Source organism: Indicator indicator, chromosome 26, assembly GCF_027791375.1.
Source record: "Indicator indicator isolate 239-I01 chromosome 26, UM_Iind_1.1, whole genome shotgun sequence".
In the NCBI taxonomy this organism is placed as follows: domain Eukaryota; kingdom Metazoa; phylum Chordata; class Aves; order Piciformes; family Indicatoridae; genus Indicator; species Indicator indicator.
This window is the reverse complement of record NC_072035.1, coordinates 7,668,924-7,690,381: the sequence shown is the minus strand read 5'-3', so window position 1 is coordinate 7,690,381 and position 21,458 is coordinate 7,668,924.

Below are 21,458 nucleotides of genomic sequence, written 5' to 3'. Positions count from 1 at the left end.
AACCAGAAAAAACACCCAACCCCCAAGTTCCTGCGAACAGAATTTACCAGCAGCAACTCCCTTCACACGACAGCCAGCTGCACGCTCCCACTGGCCTGACCCAAATCCAAACACCCATGCGCTGCTTTTCAGGCAAACCCAAATCCCAGCAGTATCTGCTGACCATTCCCAGGATGAACCAACCCACAGGAACTACAGGCTAAACTTTGCAATGCACCTCTCAAAAGCACGAATCAGCAGCAAAACTGCTTTGATCACACTGACAAACCCCGCTCCAGCCGACGGAGTAACTCACGAGACCAAGATGTTGAGGGATAAAAAAAGAAGGAAAAAAAAAAGGGGGGGGGGAAAAACACACCCACAAAAACTTTCTCTCCAGTTTGCCTGTTATTTCCCTCCCCTAAAAAAAATCCTCCAAGCCAAGCTAGGCTGGAAGGATAAAATCACCTTAGAAAGCAGCAGGGGCTCACAAAACCTCACACTTCACCTCCGCCAGTGAAGGGCTGGCCACCTCCGGACAACCGCAGAAGTGTCTCCTCTGCCCCCAGCACTGAACACTCTTCCTGTGTTGCCAGGGCAAGTCCCAGTTTTTCAAAGCAACTTCTTTCTGCTGTGGCCTAGTTTAGCTCTCCAGACAAAACGCCACCAAAACAAAAGCAGCCCAGCCAGCCTGGGGAGAAAGGGAGGGGGGTACTTACCTAGCAGCATCCCCTCTATCACCTCCACGACCTCCTGCATCTTTAGCAACCACCCTCTCAACTTTGAAATAAATAAATAAAGAAGGGCCACACAGCCTTAAAACCAAGCTGGAAATGAAATGGAAAGCCTGTAATTATTTCTCAATGCTCCTGCCAGTCTCAGCCTATAAACACAGTGGATTACATAAGTCCACCCCTCCTGTTTTGAAGCCAAAAGTATGAGCTTTTCCTCCAGCTCTGGCAGCAAGTAATAATTCCTCGTCGGCATGGCAACGCTGGCTGGCTTCCAGCAGACAATGGGAGAGTTGAAATACTGCTAGGGCCTTTTTATAGCTTAGCTCTGAAAACCTCTAAAATATTAGCTATCTGATGGCTAACCCAACTCGACAACCTCTCCTCCTTTAACCATTTCCTTCCTGAGCTGCTGCCCACCATAGTCAAGATGCATGGTTTAGAGTCCCTGAGCAGTGGTGCAGGGGATGCTCCTCTTCTAGGGACAGCACACAGGGACTAGTTCCGATCTAATGGATTTGTTGACTTCTCACCAGCACAGCATCTGCAGTGAGTGTCACCAACTCAGCACAGCATTTGGGTTTTTCTGGGTTTATTTCAGTCTTACTCAGCAGGTACATTTGCTCCAGCAAGCTGTGCCCAAGGCTCTCCTCTCAGCCAGCCAATCTCAAGAGAAAACACACAGAACAGTCCCTGAGTGTGCAAGTTGGTCACTGCCCTCCTGTGCAAACAGGGATGAGGCTCGTGGGACTTTGTGCATGATCTGAAGAGCTACAGGGAAGCTACAGGTGCTGTTCAAGTCCTGTCTCAGCAAGTCCTGGCTGAACTCATCCATCCTCCCAGGACATCACTGCAGGGATGTCCTGGAGAACCAATTGCACTCCAGATGCCTTCTGCTTCTGTGGGAGTACAGGGCAACCTGCCCATACTCCATCTAGGATTACTCTGCAGTAGAATGAGTTAAAAGCACTCCAAACAGACTGAGGACCAGCAGCAAACCTCAGAGGAAGAGAAGACACTCAAGACATCATTCAAGTGAGTGGTATAGACTGCTGAAGTTAAGAGGCTTTGTGATTCGAGTTTTGACCAAATCCTACCCAATGGGGCCCTGAGCAACCTGATCTAGTTGGAGATGTCCCTGCTCACTGCAGGAGCTTTGGACAAGATGACCTTTGAGGGTCCCTTCCCACCTGATAATTCTATGAAAACAAGCAGCTAAGCACAAACACACAACAGCTCCCAAGAGCGTGAGGTTAATATTTATCCTTAATAGGCACACCAAGCTCCCCAGGATGACCTCACTACCTTTACACCTTGGCACAGACCCTGACCACCTGAAGGCCAGCAGATCCATCACACCACCCTCATTCACACCTCTGAGCAGGAGCTTGGCAAGGGGCACTGCCCTGTGCTGGCTCACTGCAACTCTCAGTAAAACTCACCCCAAGGGCTGGGAGATCCTCTTCAATTTGCTGAATTTTGCAAGTTAGCAAATAAGCAAATAAAACAATAGAAATTAAAGAGAAAAAATAAAAATAGCAGAGCCAAGGCCACCACAAAAATACAGTTAGCTCCCTTCTCAACACTCAGAACAGTGCTGCCAGCATTCACAATCTAACTCCAAGTCTGGCAACAGCTCTGGGAAACCCAAATTCCTGCTCTGCGTTGGTGGCTGATGACTCTACCACCAGCCTTCCACTGCCCCCATGATCACATGTAAAGGCCTGAAGGCATGACCCATGGGAGTCTTTAACACTCAAAAACCGCAAGGCAAACCAAAAAAGAACATTTCTTTCTAAATCTCATTAAGTCAGGGAGCAAGATTATGATTTTTTTAATGTGCAAAGGTGATAACGTTGCTTGGAGCTCTAGTTCAATTCATTATTTTATGGGGATAAACATACTGGAAAACACTAATGCAAACCATAAAGGTTCCTTGGTACCTGCCAGGCTCACAGCTGCTCAGCCTTTGCTTCAAGGCTACATTTCCTAAAGCCACAAAACTATCCAAAGAGTCAAGAAATTGTCTTTGCACAGCAAACCTTGCTTCTTGTAGCAAAGCATCTGAGATGGCCTCATGTAGCAGTTGTTGCTGCCAATAATTAAGTGCATTTTGTGCTACAGCAGAGCCAGGAAGAGCCATGTCAGGGCAGAAAACCAGAACTGGTCCAGGAGCATCTACCCAAGCCCCATGAGCTCAGGAAAGGGCTGAGGTTACGAGACACCACCTTAAATCTCTTAACATCGGTTGGTTTTTCAGGTGAGAACTCAGGGACACATTCCTGGCACACTCAGTTTCATGAGGAGAATAATAATTCATCTTTAATGATACATTTTCTGGGTTCCACACCATTAACAAGTGAATAAGCCACAGGGAATTGAAACCTAGGAACTTGTGTGGGGATGGGATCTGGCCCTGCTCTGCTGAATGCCTCAGGCACATTCCATAGTCCATAGTGAAACCTCAATAGGTCTTGGAGGTATCTTTCAGAACAGACCACAGAAGGAGGCTGTAGCCAGGTGGGGGTTGGTCTCTTCTCCCAGGCAACCAGTGACAGAAGGAGAGGACACAGTCTCCAGCTGCACCAGGGGAGGTCTAGGCTGGATGTCAGGAAGAAATTCTTCACAGAAAAACTGATTAGCCATTGCAATGGGCTGCCCAGGGAGGTGGTGGAGTCGCCATTCCTGGAAGTGTTTAAAATAAGACTGGATGAGGCACTTAGTGCCATGGTTTAGTTGATTAGATGGTGTTGGGTCATAGGTTGGACTCGATCTCAAAGGTCTTTTCCAACCTGGTAATTCTGTGATTACAGTCTCCTGTCCCATGCCCCACAACCTCCTTTCACAACTGGCTATTGCCAAGATGACATCTAAGAACAAGGCTACAAAACATCTTCCCCTTGACCTGAAAAGAAGAAGAAGTTATTTAGAAGTAAAGCTGGTGTTCTCTGAGTGTCATGCCCCATGTGCAAGTGCCCAGAAAGATGCAGCACCTTCAAAGCAGGCATCAGGAGCCACAGGAAAGAGAAAATAGTAAAGTCACAGCTCAGAACTCTTCAGAAACCTTGCTAAACTTACACAGACCGATTTCCCTTCTCCAGGCAAGGAACATCCCCACCACGACCCCAGACAGGCAGATGTGTGATCCAAGACTGGGAATAACAAGTTAAACTACAAAGCCCCGCTGAAACTTTAAAATGGCATCACACTACACACACTCTCCCAGCTTCAGCCCTTAATTAAAGGGACTATTCTTTACAGTGCTGGAGCCACTCCAACTCCCATTGTTAAAATTAAAATAAAACCTTGCAACCCCACAGCATCTGCAAGACATTAAAACATTCAATACTGACTTCTTTATTCAGCTTGAAGACATCATTTAATCATTTTTTTCCTCTCAAACCCCAAATCTAAGGATTTAAAGGAAATCACCAACAGCACCTCTTACAGGATGCTTTTTTTTTTTTTTTTTTAAATGACCCTCCGGCAATTCAGAGCTGATTAACTGCACACTCCATCAGGTACAGACTCTGGACAGCCTGCAAGACCAGGATGTATTCAATGCTGGGTGTCAGGTTGAAGCAGACTCAGTAGCACAGAAGCCAGCTCCAAATTCATTCAGGTACAGGGACAAAACAAGAAAGAAGGCAGATCTGCCCACAGAAAGTCATCATTAGCACAAGAAAAATACATCAAAAAAGCCAGGTTTGGTCATTGCAAATAAAGTTGGAACCACAAGCCAGAAAGTTGTTGTTATAACCTCTATTATTCCAAGGTTGGTCTTCACCTCTCCTGTTCTCTGGAGAAGAAGCCACTTGAAGCCACTTAAATCTCCTCTACCAGAATCCAGGTAGTGCCCAGGGTCTGGAAAGCACACTTCAGCCAGAGCAAGGGATCCAGGCTTGATGCTTTCTGCAGGGGGGCTGGACTAGATGACCTCTAGAGGTCCCTTCCAACCCAGTGCTTTCTATGACTATGATTCTATTAATTTCCTGACAGGATGACAGGACAGAGAAGAACTTGGCCTGAACACCAGCCTCCAGAAAGTGAAGGGGAGCCTCCATTCACTACACAGAGCAGGATTTCAAGCCCAGGCTGTGGGAACACCACCCATTAGCAAACTGTGAACATGTACTGGCTGACCATGACAAACCTCTAAGTTTCCATAAAGCTTGCATCAGTTTAGCAACACTGCTGGCATTCCTCCTCTAAGCAGTTTCACAGCCACAGAAACATTCAAGTGGCAGGTAGGAGAGGAGAAGACCCAAAAACTACCAAATCAGAGTGCAGTTCATGAAGCAATGGGTGCACAAGAGGCATGTGAGGTGACCTGGATGAAAGAGGTAGGTCCAGAAGGTGTTCAGACATCAACAAGCACAGGCTTAGGCCTGTGGCTGGATTCTGCTCTGCCTGAGGTGTACTTTGTCCCTACAAGGAACCTGCCTGGGGAGGGATACCAGATCAGGGACCAGTTCCCACCAGCAAGCAGCCAACCTACACACCAGTCAACTGCACAGGCACTTTCATCTCTGTTCAGGTGATAACATCTTATCTGGACTCTGTTGATGGGCACTCCTGCCTGCTTGCTCCAGCAGCTCTGCTGCGCTGAACACACAAAAAGGGCAGTGAGGTTTGCAGAAAATCCCAGTAAGTCACCTCCAGCAGTTCCCACAGCTAATTAAACTGTTCAGTCACGCTCACTTTAAAGTTCATAAAACTTTGAAAAAAAGCTAAATTAAAAAAAAAAAAAATCACAAAATCAAACACAAAAGCCTGACAGTTATGGAAGCAGGTTTGTTTGATCAACTCTCCCCCACCTGCCCAAGTATTTTGTGGCCACAGCTGCAAATTTTTCAGGCACCTCTGACCCATGTGTTGATCCTAACCATGCAGCTCCCAGCCTCCTGCAGCCACAACTGTGAGGCCAGGGCCAAACCACCCTCTTGCTCCATGAGGCAGAGCCTTCAAAACCACACCCAGCCTCAGGAAAAATTCCATACTGGGCATACCTGCCTCTACTGGAGGAGCCTGCAGCAGAGTTTAAAAAGCCTTGCATGGGCCAAGCCACGTCTGTAGGAACAGGTTCCAACGTCAGAAAAATGCTGCTACCAGGCAAACAAGGAAGCACAAGGCACAGACCTAGGAGCCAAAGGATGCTGGATGAGGAACACAAAGCAAGGAGGATGAGGAAAAAGACAACTCACTGCAGCATCTGTGCTGAAGCTGGCATCAACCTCACCAACTGGATCCAGCAGCAGAACCTGGCCCCTGGATTTAACCAACCCACGTCAGCACAGCAGAACCAAGGTTACACATACCCAAAACTGGCAAATGGGAAGGCAGCAGTGAAAGGAGAAAAGCTGCACTAGTAAGAAGATGGCTTAAAAAGGAGGGGTGGGGGGGCAACACCAGGAACAAAAAAAACAACCAACAACAAAAGCGAAGGGGGGTGGCATTTCATCATGTCTTTTAGAGAAACAAATGGGAAGGAAATGAAAAGAAATTCAAGAATGTGATCCCAAGCCATGTTATGCCAGTAAGAGTCTTCTCTAATTGCCTCAGTGAGTTCTGGACCATGTCCTCACCAAAGGCATTGCCTTGGTGAAAAAAATAATTAAACACACCAAAAACATAGTCCTCTGGAAGGCACAGCACTAGAGTGTGCAGGACACTAAGTATTGTCCTAAGATTTGGAAGAGAACTGCAGAAAATCTAAGAGGCCACATGGACAAACAGACCCTGAAAGCAAAGCAAGAACATGGTGAAGAGATTCAATAATTAAGTTACAAAACAGAGCAAATCTCAGAAAGACAAAAAAAAAAACAAAACAAAACAAAAACACCCAGCTAGCTCAGGCTGGATGTGGAAACAGGAGGCAAGGGAGACCAGCAGAAGTACAGGATACTCTTGTGCAAGCTAAAAAGCTAGAGACATATTTGAGGACAAGTGTCCAGCCACCAACCAGCAGAGGTGGCAGTCATGGGAATTTTTTAAACAAGGCTCAAACACATCAAAAGCTTCCAATTTGTTCTTAGCTCAGGAAAGGGTAAACCCATAGTCAAACAACCACCCATCTAGTCCTCTTTCAGAGGATTCTGCATTCTCCTCCTCGCAGGCTGAAAGAGAAAACCCTGCCAAGAAAGAAACAAACAAACAAACAAGCAGAACAAGAAGAGAGCTGTGCCCTGGTCATGCAATTCGGATGCTTCCCAAACACACAGTGCTGCTTTCTGTTTATTTTCAGCTGGAGCTTACCCTCCACACACACCTCCTTCCACTCACAAACTGATATGCCATTTAAGATATCCCCTCTGCTGGCTCTGCCCACCTCATCTGCATTTAAACTAAGCAAGAGCTGGGCAAACCCAGTCACTGTGAATCCTGCAAAAGCAGAGTGGCTGAGGGCTGTTGCAGACTCTTCATATGCTACAATACTGTGTCCCCATGAGCTCAGCCAATTCATTTAGCAATGGAGCAGGGCTCTAATAATAGACACAAGGATACGCAGGAGATAAATGTACACAAGTCAAAAATAAACCCCAGCCTTGTTACAATTTTAATACAGGAGCTAAACCAGGACATGATAAATGAAGATTGTTTCCACAGTTAAGAGGAAAATTTAACTCCCACCAGCCCAAGAGCAAACATACTCAATACTGGATGGGGGACTTTCTTCAGAAAGCTAAAGGATTGGATGAGCATTAGTTTTTAAGTAAGTTTTTCATTATTTCAAATTACACCCAAAAACCCCAAGGTTTTCCTATTTTCCAGGGCAACCAGAAGCAGATTTGAAGCATTTGTGTGTTCTCAGCCATCAACCGCCTGCAGTTGTGGGGCAAACATCCATCTCCAAAAGTTGCTTTCAGCTCCCTGAAAGCAGCACAGCTCCACAGCAGCTCATTTTGATCTCAGCCAGTGATCTCCAATTAAAGCTTTCATCCTCTCATACACAGCCATAAACTCCTACAGACATTTTTCCTTTATGAGTTTTAGCCAGTCACCAGTCTACACAGTTAACCACGCTCCCCCTCAGCCCTTGCCTTCGCTTTACAAAACAGCCTCTGGTGTTTAATGAGATTAACTATTTCCCCATGGAAGTCATCTGAGGGATAATTCTTCCCTTCCCACAGGAATACCCAGAGGAGCCTCCAAGATTTCACAACGTTAAGCCCTGTGTCATCACGAGTTATACTTCTGCATACGCAAACATTCTGCGTGATCAAATGAGGACTCAAGCAGAGGGGCTGTGGGCCAAAGGAGAGCTACAATCCTCTCCATCTGACCTCTGACCAGATGTCTCCAGCCCAGGCTTTACCTAGCAGCTCTCAGACACTCCCCAAGCCTCCAGGCATGAGAACCATCACGTTCCTCAGCAATCTGCCTTAGCATTCATCATCCTACCTGTCCACCCAGCCCCTCCTAAGTGTGACCCTGGACATGACCAGGTGCTCCTCAAAAGGAGTTCCAACTTTGTACACAAGTGGCTTTGCACCCGGCCATGGTGGTGCCTCTCACAGAGCAGAATCTATCAGGTTCCTCCTACGTACAGCATGAAACACAGTGGCCACGCTGGGGTCTCTGCAGGTACCTTGACAAATTATCTGCTCTTGAACCATGGCTCCTCCAGTTCCAAGGATGATACTAGGTCAGGCCACTCATATTCCTGGACACCTAAAAGGCCTCCAAGCAGCCTTAGTATTTCTCCTACCTAATTCTCTCAAGCTCTGGCTTTGCAATTCAGCAGACACGGGATCATTATTCAAGAGTGATGCAAGATGGGCCAGAGTAGATCTTTAACCACATTCAGGCCCTTGACCCTTTCCTCCTCCCTTACCAGCCAGCCCTGCCCATAGCTTCAAAGCTCATTAAAAGGTCTGCCTAGGGGCTAACAACCACAGGAGCATCCTTCTTCAGGCACCTCTCAAAATGGAAGGAAGTCCATCCTGGCAGGTCATTACTAAAAGGATGAAGGCATAAACTGCTCAGAAACCTTGTCCCCATCACCGACTTAAGGACAGGTAGGATGTTTATAGACAGCACCTACATTCAGACTTCTTTCAGTGAAGTAAGCCTGGACCAAGCTAAATTTCACTGCATGTTTATCTCTGCAGAAACCATTCTACGAAAAAGGAGAAAACAGTCATGTTCCAGATGGGAAAGACTTTTTATAGTAAGCCATGGATATCTGGCACACTTTGCCAAAGCTCTTTCATCATGCACACAAGGTATAATGCTATCTAGTAATCTGAGGAAACATCCATGGGTTTTTCAACCTCCTCTAGAAATTGAGATTCAACAGGAAACCACAAACACACCAGGCAATTAATTTTTCTTTACCAAATGTTTCCAGCCGTGTCGCAATTTTAACAGTAAGCAAACTATCTGGGTTCCTTCCAGTTCTTGTGCAACAATGTTCCTCATTGCTCATTTTTTTTTCCTAAATCATCTCCCTGAGATTTTGTGATTTCTTTTTTCTTTTAGAAAAGGAGTTTAGAAGAAGTTAGGAAGTCATTGTGAACACGGCATACTCGCCTCACTAAATATTTACACACACACACACACCCCCCCCAACAAGGTTTCTGTATCACATACCAAAGATTTTGTACAAACAACCAAGACTTTTCTTAGCTAAAAATACAGCAACCAGCCAAAGAAATAAGAGCAGAACAAGCTATCTACTGACACAGGCACTGCCAAGCTATCTGAACAGCATAAATAAAAGTCTCATTCAAACATTCCTCCCCCACACCCCCTTTCCAGCACCATTCCAGGAGAACAAAGAAACATTAAGTCTTACTTTCCTGGTGTGTATTTGATCAGACCTTCTGTTAACACAATATGACAACAGCAATGAAGGGAAGAGTATCGCAGCTAAACAACCGTCTACCATTCCCCTTCCTTCTGCCGAGTCCTTGCTGACGCAAGGATGGAGCAGCTGCTGTCTGTTTTTAAACAGCTCCATATTTCATAAGAAGCTGCTGATTTCTGAAAGGACAGAAAAACCCAGCCAATGGCTTACAAAATGAGAACCAAATGAAAGCAATTCAGGACACATGATTTAAACGTCGTGTCCCTTTGCTCAGCTTCCTTCCAACACACCACCACAGCTGATATTCCTAAGGCAACTCTCCTCTGTCTCAGCCTACTCTTGTTATCACCATGAGCACAACTTTGAAGCATTCATCTAAACCAGAGCAGAGGATGTTGGAAAACCCCTCCCATGGCTCTCGGTTAGAAAAATCTTAACATGAGAGAAAACAAACCCATGTGTCCACCTTGATGCAAGAACAGAAACTACTTTTGCAACTAAATTAACACTTTCCTCCCCTAGTTGTCTTTTGTGCTGCTGAGGGACACTGAGGCAGCATTAAATGGCCATTAGAGCTGGAAATACTCTTCCTTGAAGGATCTAGCCATGCATCTTGAACTTTTGAAAACTTACCAGAAGAAGACACACAAATGCCTTCTCTTATTATCCAGGTAGGTTGTGATTTCTCTTTACTCAGGGGTGTATCAGACATCTGGGAAGCCCCTCATCACTACTGAAATTCCACACTTAAGTCTTCTTAAAAATCTACACCATAAAATACAGGTCACTGCATATCAGGACCTCAAAAGAAAGGAGCTTAAACCTTTTCTGTTGTGACTCTGCAGCTCTTGCTTTGGCTGTTAAAAGCATTGAGTTATACCAGGCGAGTCCCTCCTGAGGGGCTCCAGACGCCTGCTGTCTCCTTTCTGGTTAATAGCTGCTGTAAGAATACTGCTTTTTTTGGCTGTTTGTGTCATGTTGGTCAGCTTAGATAAGGACCTGGGGAAGGAGTAGGGAGAAGAACAGAACAGGCAGGGGGAAGAGGATTTAAAAAGAAAGAAGAAAGGGAAGGAAAAAAAAAAAAGGCTTTCATCTGCTCTAATAATTAGCAGGTCATGCTGAAAATGATCAGCATCCCTTCAAATCAACTGTGCATGAAATGTGCAGAGCCCTGCTCAGGTCACTGCATCCAGGCAAGTGGCTTGCTTCTATTAGTCACTACGAACCTGTGGTTTTCTAAACTCCACTGGCTTTGTAAGGGCTCTGGGCAATATCTTTCTACCTCCACATTTCCACTCAGAGATGGCAGGTACAGGGCAGATAGCAAGTAAAGAGGCTCACCAATCTTGCTGCCCAGTCACAAGGGCATGAAGGTGCCAGGGCCAGGCATGGAATAATTAACGGTTTGCAAAGGACCTTCAGAGTCTCTGATAAAGCAGCATGGGGAGTATTACTGTAAAGCATTTGCCTGCCCTGGAGAAAACAATCTGGGTGCAAGAGCCTCCTGTTCATCCCACAAGGCTTCCCAGGGCGACCATCAACAAGGAAGAATCAGGCTCTGGCCCAAATGTGACAAAGATCTGTAATCCATCACTGCAGCTGCTGTCCCAGGCATCACTCTGCAATACATGCCTTGATTCACGCAGAGCAATCTGCCTGCCCAAAATGTACTGCCAGTTCTGGGTCCCCAAGAGCCTTGCCCCTCTATCAGACAGGCTGGAATATTGCATCAAAGACACTGCCTGGGACTTAACACAAGTCGTGTTGTGAAACAAACAGCAGAGAGGAAAGGAGGGGAAAAAAAATTATAATCAACAAACCCGCAACAGAGCTGTGGTCATTTGGCTCCCTCTCCTCCCCACATCTGCATTCACCTTCAGAAAAGCCAACATTCATCTACTAAAGCAGAAGGACCACTTCCACTGGAGCACAGGTCCTTTAACAGACCTCTCCTCCTCAGAAGAGGTGAAAAAATGGTTATGACAATGATAATTCTTCTCTGATGTACTCACATCCTTCTGTTAAGGACACATTACCTCAAAGGTCAGTAACTGCCAGCCAGAGCCAGCTCTGCCTTGACAACCCATCTTCCAAATGCACTAAGAGCCTGACCATGCCAGGACAGCAGAGACAGTCCTCAACGTGCTGTCTGGAGAGAGGAGAATTGCCTTTGGTGGCCGTGATGGCTCTGTCTTCAAGTGTCTATTTTCAGCAGCTTTCCCTCGCTTCAAAATTGTTCTTCTGCCTCAGCTTAGCACTTATCCCTAGGCTGACACGCACCTTCAAAGTGCTGCTGTTTGAAAGAAGCACAGAAAGATGGAGATTATAAGATTATTTTCAAATAAAGTGATGGGTTAAGTCATTACATCCAGAGTTCCCATCAGGCTCCAAAGCTTTAGAAAAGCAGGAGTGACTCCCCAGGCATTCATCAAGGGGATGGGAAGGACAAGGGACAGTCCCTATGAGATCAGTGTGGCACAGAGACGGAGGAAGAAGCACATGGGCTGATCTAGGAGAGCAGGAGTAAAGCAGAAACCCTCTGTAGGACGGGAAAGACAGACATCATGTCAAGAGAGACTGAAATCAGCTCAACTCCCTCCATACACCTCAGAAAAAGGAGAGAATAGCAACACTGCAAGGGTCACAAGAGCAGCAGGAAGGAGCCAACACAACCTGAATGCAGCACCCCAGGTACCAACAGATTCATCTGAGAAAGGGGAAACCTCCTCTGAGAGGGCACTGCGGAGTACCTCAATGACAAACCTACAGCAATTATTAGAAAGGCATCATCCATACATAATTTTTAATTTAATTTAATTAGGCACCCTGCTAACTTCATTACTTATTTAACTGGACCACTCATTCAATTTCCACTCCTACTGTTGCAGATAACTGCTCTGGGCCCACCTCGATGGGAAGTGCACTAGAGGACACCTTTGGGAATGCTGCAGCCCCAAGCCCACACTCCCCTGACACTCAGCACCTCTCTTGGGATGGAGGCATTTACCATGTCTTAGGTTTTATGCCTCCATTTTTCTGCCTGCATGCAGAGAAGCTCAAAAAGAAAAAGAACAAAAAAAAAAAAAAAGAAATCCAGATTTATCATTCTTAATGCTCATGCACACCAGTCAAAGCAGCAGCCCCCTACACAGCTGCCTGGTATTTCTTTTTCACTTAGGAAATGCCCAAAAATAATACTCTGTGGGCCTAGGGGACATATATCAGAGCACTTCACTTACCACCCAAGAGCATCCTTATAAAACCATCATCTGCAGAGCACCACACATCAGGTCAGGACAGAAATCATAAAAGGTCTCACGCAAGCATCTCTTCCTGCAACACTTTCAGGGCCAGGGAGGTCAACAGCCTGAAGCTGAACCTTTCACACCAAATCAAACCCAGAAATGGAGGATCCAGCTCCCCAAAGCCTTGCTGGCCAGTATGTGCATGCTCCTTCCTACTGTTTCAGAAAGCCACATCCCTCCCTGTCTGCTAGCCCTGCCTGTCCTCTCCAGCAGCTCAGACAGAGCAACATTTACCCAGTCAGCTTCAGTAGACTCCTTGGAGGACTGAGTCAGAAGGTTCAGTTCCCTGCCTGATCAGAAGGGATGAAGCACCACGGCTGAAAAATGGAAAAGAGGAAACAGCACCTCAAGCACATCCCTGAAATAGCCTGCAGTAGGTAGGAAGATCTCAGCCTCAGACAGTAAGGTCTGTCTAGAAAATCCATACATATAAATAAAAAGAGCCCTGACTGACAGGAGTACAAGAGTGTGAAATGGTACAGACGACCCATGCTACTCCAGTAATTCTGGTAATTAGGTATCAGGTAATTCTCTGCTGTGTTTTGGTTTGGGGTCTGGTTGTTTTTTGGGGTTTTTTTTCTTCATTCCCACAACATTTCTTCTTTAAATCAACCTGCTGAGTGCTCTCAGTATTCATTTAAAAATATATACATTACAAAACTGGACAGCAGCACAAACCCAGGAACGTCCCAAGGTGCCTTTCTATCCCTTGGCAACAGCCCTGCCAGCGCAGAGGTGCTGCTCACGCTGTGCAGGCGAGCTGCTTGCACAGCCTGCAATGAACATCAGCACATGATGCAGTGACCTGGAGACAGTGTTGTGACATCCATTTTTCACACTCCAAATTAATTCCTGACCCCAACATAAATTAAAAGCGCAGGAGCTGGATGTAACTTGCTCCAATCAATGCACAGGGTTTGCCTGAAGCATCAGCAGTTTTGAGGAGCATCCTCAAGCAGACTATTCCCCACTTAGCATTTTGCCCTTTCCCATTAACATAGCAAATTCCAGAGATCCACTGGTAGGGTCTTAGTTTGAAGTTATCTGGTTAATAAAAGGACTGAAATCATTGCCACAAAGACAAGCAGTTCCATCACAAAGCCAACACAGTCAACAGCAGTCACTACAGAGGAAATCCACCATCAGCAGAAGTGGTGAGCTCTTCAGCTCAGAACTTTGTCTGTATCACAACCGCACGTGGATCTTGCGTTCAGAACACTCAAAATTAAACCTCAAGCCACGGAAAAGAAAAATCTCATTTTTGGTTTCATTAGCATGCAACCTCCCTTAAATGGAGCATAAATCATTTGCAAAATGATTTGCGCAGTGTTAGGGGAAATGTAAGTGCTAGAGTTCCCATCAAGAGGGAAGGAGACTTGAGACTCACAGCAAAGCTACCTCTGCTGGCCCATCTTCACAGAACAGCAGCAGAGGCTAATCATTCCATCAGAAGAAGGACCAGGCTTTGCTGTCTGGCCAGGATGGGGCTGAAGTGGCAGCACCAGGATTATTCCATCCTTCATAAAGTGAAGGGATCACGTAGACTCCATAGAAACAGAGGATTTTGGCAATTCTCATTTCCTGCGGCAAACAGTTCTCAGGGGCCTCTTCCAAGCTTCTCTGGCAGGAAGAAGGGAACTTCCAACACCTAATCACTGACATTTAAGAATGTGAAGCCACCAAGCTGACACTGCAGCAGGGAACACAGCTGACAGGTATACAGTTCCACGCTCCCCAGAGGATGGATTTCATGTTACAGTTGAACAAGAAGAGAGGAAACCAACCTATGAAAACAGCCAGCTTTATCTGGGATGTATTTATCCACACATACCATGGGGCCACACCATAATGTAAACACCTGCATGGATTATGGGTTTCTCCTCCAGCAGCAGTGTCTGAGGCATGCTTACATCTGGAATTCTTTAGTCTTTAAATGCTACTTTCTGCTTTCTCCTTGGTGCCAAAATGACTTAAGGAAGTAGCACGTGCATGAGGGAGGAAAAGAGCAGGAGAACAGTCAGTAAGGTATCAAGACACTTCAGATATCATTATGATGGACACAGCAGACAAGTTGAGGAGCAGACATCCACCAGTATACACTATAGGCAGCAAATGAGGAAGATGCTGTGGTTTGTAAGAAGGTCACACAAGGTGAAAGTTGCTGTTCTCCTGTGGCTGACAATAAAACGTGAATTCGTGTTACCTCCAAACCCACTGCTTGTTACTGCTGTTTGTTTGCTGTCAAGCTCCAAAGCCAAGCAGCCACATTTCCTGGTCAGCTAATGTTATTCCCTCAATTTACAAATCTAAGCTTGCTTCTGGATTTTTCAAGATGGCAAGAGCTGCAAGGAACATCATAGGCAGCCCCTGAAACAGGCAGCACTCCACAACAGAAAGCACCAAAAAGTGGCACATGAGCCCTCTCCAGCACTGCCCTAGCTAGGCTTCTATCGAGGTCCTTTTAAAGTAAGAACTTCTGAACATGTCTCTAGCTGCTTAGGGAGACAGCATCAAAACACAAAGGCACATAGCTCTCATGCTAATGTTTCCATCTCACTCAGGAGCTGCTTTTGTTTAAGGACAAAATAAAACCAAGCAGGATGCACTGACCTTGTGCACAGGCACTTGGGTGCCTCAGTCCTTTGAGGCATCCCCAGAGATTTCCACAGTGCCCTGGGGACAGGCAGATAAACATTTAAAGGGAGATGCATATTAAGAGGCCATCAGCAGCTCTGTAAGAGTTGCTTGGCATAAGAAGCTGGAGACAGCTCTGCCTTCAATCACATCTGGACTGACCTTTCCGACAGGCTCAGCTCACACAGCCTGCCCCTTGTCTTTGCTCGAGTTACCCCAGCGAAGACCAGAGTGACCTCAGCTAGCCTTTCAGCTCTTTGCTTTCAATGCCTACCCTTCAATGAAACCTGACCCTAAGTCCAAAGAGGTTAATGGACAGGCACCCGCTGACGTCAGTGAGGTCCCTGGATAAGGCCAGCGCAGTGTTTGCTTTGTTCTTGGAATCAGCACAGCCTAGAAGCCAAGAAACAAAGTCAAGACTGACCAGAGGTTTGCTGACCAGCCCATCTTCTGCCCACACTCTTAGCAGGGCTCAGTCAAGAGGGGACAGATATTAGAAAGGTTTTTCCATACCATCCATATTGGGTTTTCTCACACCAAGCAACCAAGGTGGCCAGACCTAAAGATCAAACCCTGGAGGTAAAGCATCAAACTGTGGGAACAAACGTTGACCCATGCTGACATGAATTTCATCTCATGTGCCTAAGTGTCAAAATTCCTGGTCTCCAAAGCTTTTTAACCTTGGCTTCCTGAGAAGCTGCAGGGCTATTCCCAGCTGGTAAGAGCAGACGTGACCTCAACTGAATGTGGCACACAATCCTGGGCCTGACAGAGTCCCAAATATTTGCCTCGTAAGGCCAGAGGTTCACAGAGCAGCTGCCTTATTTACTCTGAGTTTAATTCTACCCAAGGCAAGTTTTGGGCTGTACTCCAGAGACATGTGCCTCTTGCACCAGCCTTCCCCTGCCACAGACACCAGGAACCCACTTATTCACCAATGCTCTAGCAGAAAAAGACCTAAATTGTATCATTACTAAAGCCAGCTCTTTGATAGAAACTCCCTGAAGATCCTCCTGTGCCAAAAGAGACAGGAGCTCTGAGACATGGACTCTCTGCTCCCATGCCAGAACACCTGTTTATTTGGATGCCAAATGCCAGTAGCTCAAAAAAACCAGCAACAACAAAATTCTGAGCCATCCCTTTCCCCTGCTTCTTTTGAAGATGATGGATGCATCTGTTTGGGAAGCTGAGCAGCAGCAGTACACAAAAAGGTTTGTTTTTTTTCTTTAAACAACCTCATAGCCTACAACCAAGACACAAAAAAGAGTCACTAACAAAGATCAAGTCCTCGTTAGATCTGAAATATGACCAGGTCATACCGAACAGCATTTTTGAGTATTTCTGTAGTAAAGCTACTTTTCCACAGCAGCAAAAGAACCCAAAGAGCCTAAGGCAGTCCCATGCAGGACTTGAAGGCTCAATAGAAGTGCTCATGCTTAAAGAAAGAGTGAACCCCATAAATAAGAGATGCTGCTCAGCACACGGCTCAGCACAGAGCCTCTGCAGAGGCTGGAGACCCTCAGCACTGCACAGCATGCCCCAGGCTGTTGGTAGGAAGAGAGATGATGGTTTAGTGGGTGTAAGCACAGCTTAATAGACTGGCCTCAAGGTGTATAGTTTCTCTGCGTTTGCAGAGGCTTTATGCAAAGCAGGCACCACAGCAAGGACAGTCTGCAGTCTTGGATCAGGCTGTACTCACATCACCCACCAGCAACTTGGATTCTAGTCATAATCTGAAGCTCTAGACACTTCTCAGAAAAGTATCTTCCTAAAAGCAGCAACACTGGCCACTCTAGGAGTCTTAAATCACTTTTAAACAAGTCATGGTATCAGCTGAGGTCCACCACTGCCACAAGACCAGAAATCATAGAATCCCAGGTTGGAAGGGACCTCAAGGATCACCTGGTCCAGCCTTTCTTGTTGAAAGCACAATCTAGACAAGATGGCCTAGGACCCTGCCCATTTGAATCTTGAAAGCGTCCACCGTCAGGGAATCCACCACTCCTCTGAGGAGACAATTCCAATGGCTGATTATTCTCATGGTCAAAAATTTTCCTCATGTCCAATTAGAATCTCCCCAGAACTAAGCTGTAGCCAATGCCCCTTGTCTTTTCCAGGTGACTCCTTGCAAAAAGAAGTCTCCATTTTTGCAGCCACCCTTGAAATACTGGAACATAGTGATAAGGTATCTCCTAAGCTGCCTTTTCTTGAAGCTTAATAAAACCAACTATGTCAGCCTGTCCTCATATGGCAGGCCTCCAGTCCTTTGATCATCTTTGTGGCCCTTCTCCAGCCTGTCCACGTCATTTTTGTGTATCAGGGACCAGAACAGAACACAGTATTCCAAGAAGAACAAGAGGAGTCAATGACTGAAGATCTACCAGTAACTACAGCACTAATTCGAACACCAGTAAAGCCAAAAGCTGGTTTGCATGACACTCAATCAGGAGCACTAAAGGTAGACCGAGGGCTGGAAGAACAGAGCATGGTTATTTTAGGACCATTTGCCCACCTAAGGTCAATAGCTCCTAGAACAGAACCTGAGGAACAGCAGCATGCTGCCAAGCCACAAAACTTGACTTCATGATGTTCACAGCATCAAAACAACTGAGCACTTTTTATCTACAGTTTATCTACAGACACAGCCAAGCTCTGCCCCACGCTGGTGCTGTATGCTGCTCACAGCAGTGATTGTGTCCAGCAGCAAAACCCATCAGAGCCAAACCCAGAAAAGGTCACCAAGGGGAGGGAGGGAGCTCTGGAGAAATTGTAGGGCATTGTTGGGAAAGCAGAAGGAATGTAGCACAAAGGTAACTGCTGCAGCCTCAGGCCACCGGATGAGAGCAGGATTGATACTCCACTGTGTTGCTTAGCCTGTTTATTAAGGTAGGAGGTAGAGAGAAGAGGAAAAAAAAAGTGTATTTGAGTTGCCAGAGGATCCACCTTCACCCCAATCTGAGTCAGACAGAGATGAGCTCCTGCCCAGTAACACCATCCCCGCCAAATGATTTCAGCCTTGCAGTTCACTTAACCACAGCATACAAAGAGCCAGTAACCCAGCAGTCAATAATGGAATAAGCTATAGGTCAGTGACCAGGGGAAAACACAGTATTTAAATGATTCCAGTATTGACACGCACAGGAAACAGGCCTGCACTCTCCCTTAGTTAGTTATTTTAACCAGCCTACCTGCTCAGAAGCAGCACAGAGCCAGCTGCTGAAATTACAAGGTTAGATCCTCAAAGTCCATGGGTGAACTGCACAATGCCAGCAGACACCTCCAGCCCTAACAGCAGGCTGCTGGCGAGCAGGGCTGAGCGCACATGGCCCCGGCACGACCAGCACAGGGGGTACCTGAGCGAGCAGCATGGCTCTGCCAAGCTGCCTTGGAAAGTCTGGCCTGGAGCCAAAAGGGAGAGCACAAACTCGCTCAAAACACTCAGCCAGCAGCCCAGACAGGCTCATTTATAGCTCCATTTCCTCTCAAGGCTGCTTTTCCCCAGGAAAACGCTGTGATGACAATTTGCACCTTCAGATTAAAGATTGCTTATGGCTCTCTAGCAACTGAAAACATCCAGAAGGGCTCCTTTCCCCTCCTGAGTCCAAGGAGCATTTCCTCCATCATGCACATGAGCAATGCAAGGATGAGGTGACACCAACCATGGCACAGGTACCAAGCAGAGAACATTTCAGCTGAAGCTCATGCAGTACCACCAAACAACCATATTTCTTTAAAATGAAGCAGGACAACACGAATTCGGACAACACGAGTTCAGACAAGCAGGGAGCACTAATTCTGGTAAACTCAGCTCCATCACATAAAGCATGAGTGCACTCTGAGGGCCAAGCAAAGCTCCCAGTCTTCAAGACCATAGAATTTTTTCTCTTGAAAAAGACCTCTAAGACCATTGAGTCCAACCACTGAACGAACACCACCATGGATATTAAACGTGGTCATCAACATTAAACAAGAACATCGAGTCCATGGTTGACCTAGCACCACATGACTATGTCCCAAAGTGCCACGTCTATACAGTTTCTCAACACGTTTAGGAATGGTGACTCCACCACCTCCCCTGGGCAGCCTGTTCAAATGCTCTTTTTCCTAATCTCCAATCTAAACCTCCCCTAGCACAACTTGAGGCCATTTCATCTCATTCTATTACTTGACACTAGGGACAGGAGACCAACCCCCACCTCATTCCAGCCTCCTTTCAGGGAGTTGTAGAGAGCAAAAAGGTCCTCCCTGAGTCTTCTTTTCTACAGACTGAACAATCCCAGTTCCTTCAGCCACTCCTCACAAAATCTGTTGGTCTCCAGACCCTTCCCCAGCTTCCTTGTCCTCCTCTAGATATACCTAGATATACCCTAGATGTACCTTAACAGCCTTATTCTTCTGAGAGTCCCCAAAATAAAGCCAGTGTTCAAGATCAGCAGAAGCATTCAGTACAACGCGGTGCTTACACTCCAGCACACAATTCAAGTTAAAATTTAACAGGTTCAGACAGCAAGGTCTCAGTGCCAGTTCATCCTACTTGCAGAGCTGGCTGCTGCAGTCCTCTGGCCAACCTCCCCAGGCTGAAAGTGATCCAGAGAGCTCCTCATCGATGCTGGCACCCCTCACAGCCATCGTTCCATGCACGTTAACCAACCTGCCCAGGCTGATGCAGGCTGTGCCAGGAGGATGGCATCGAAATACCATTTTGCAGTGGCAGCAAAGGGAATGCAAAGCCACATCAACACCTTTTCTAGGAGAGCACCAAGGAAATGATGCTGCTCCTGAAATTTTTGCCATCAAAATTACCTGCTTGCCAGAGGGAAAAGCCTTCAAGGTTGAATTTTCCAAGCCCTGCCATTCTGTGAGGCTGTAAATTCAGTGCTCAGTAAAAAGCCCACTTGCGCTGTTTCTCCTCCAGCAGAAGTGAAAGAGAGCAGTGAAGACTGGCCAGGGAGATCTTCTGTGTTCCACTAAAGAGCAAGCAACTGACACGAAGGGCTGCAATGAAGCACAGCTTCCCACACAGCCACTCTTTGGCATCCTCACCACTGCTGACCATCCCACTGCGATTCCCACCAGCAGGAGAAGCACCTGCCCATTACCAGCTGGGCTCCTGCCACCGACTCGCTGAACATGTGCCACCCCACACGAGGGCACAAGCTCTGCCTGCCTGCTGGCAGCCCACCCAGGGCTCAGCAGCCCAGATCCCAGCCTGGCAGCTCCCAGGGCCTCGATGCTTCCCCCATAAGCAGGATGAGAAAGCATGGCCTTCACTCAGTGTCTGTCCCTGCCTCTCATTTGCTTGGGAAATAACCAGCAGGTACATGACACCCAGCCAGCAATTTGCTTACCAACACGGAAAAAAATTCTTTCAGCTTTTTTTCTTCACTTCATTTTTAATTTCAGTGACTAACAAAGCCTTAATCCAGGCTCAATAAAGCACTGTGGAGTCTGGCTCAGCTCACTCTAGCTACAAGCAAGTCAATAGCTTTCTTATATCTCTCTGCTCTGTTTGGAAGGGAAAAGGGGCCACTTCTTTCCCTGCCAAGACATCTGCACAAGGCATCTATGTGCTGTGAGCCAGGACCCCTCACAGGGAGAGCTGAAAAGAGATGAAAGAGTGCTTTGGCACAGCAGAGCTGTCTCCTCTCACCCTCATCTCTGCTGGCACTGCCAGAGTGTTTCATGTGGGAAAGTTTTCAACCCCAGTCTGGCCTCCCAACCATCACTGTTTCTGCACTGGTTAGTTATTCACAGTGGAGTGAGGTGGAAGGAGGGGAGGAACTGTGGCTCAGAACAGAGGTTCAGATAGTATAGGTAGGACTGCACAGGTCTCCTGTTCTGCCCAGACAGCTGCTGACAGAGCTGCTTATTTTGCACATTTGTAAGCTGAAAAATATGAGGCTCAAAGGCACTGAGGAGGAAGCATACAGGAAAGCCAGCCCTGCTTTGGTGCAAATCAGTCCCTCTCCATGTCCGTACCAGAATAAGTTCCAGAAATCA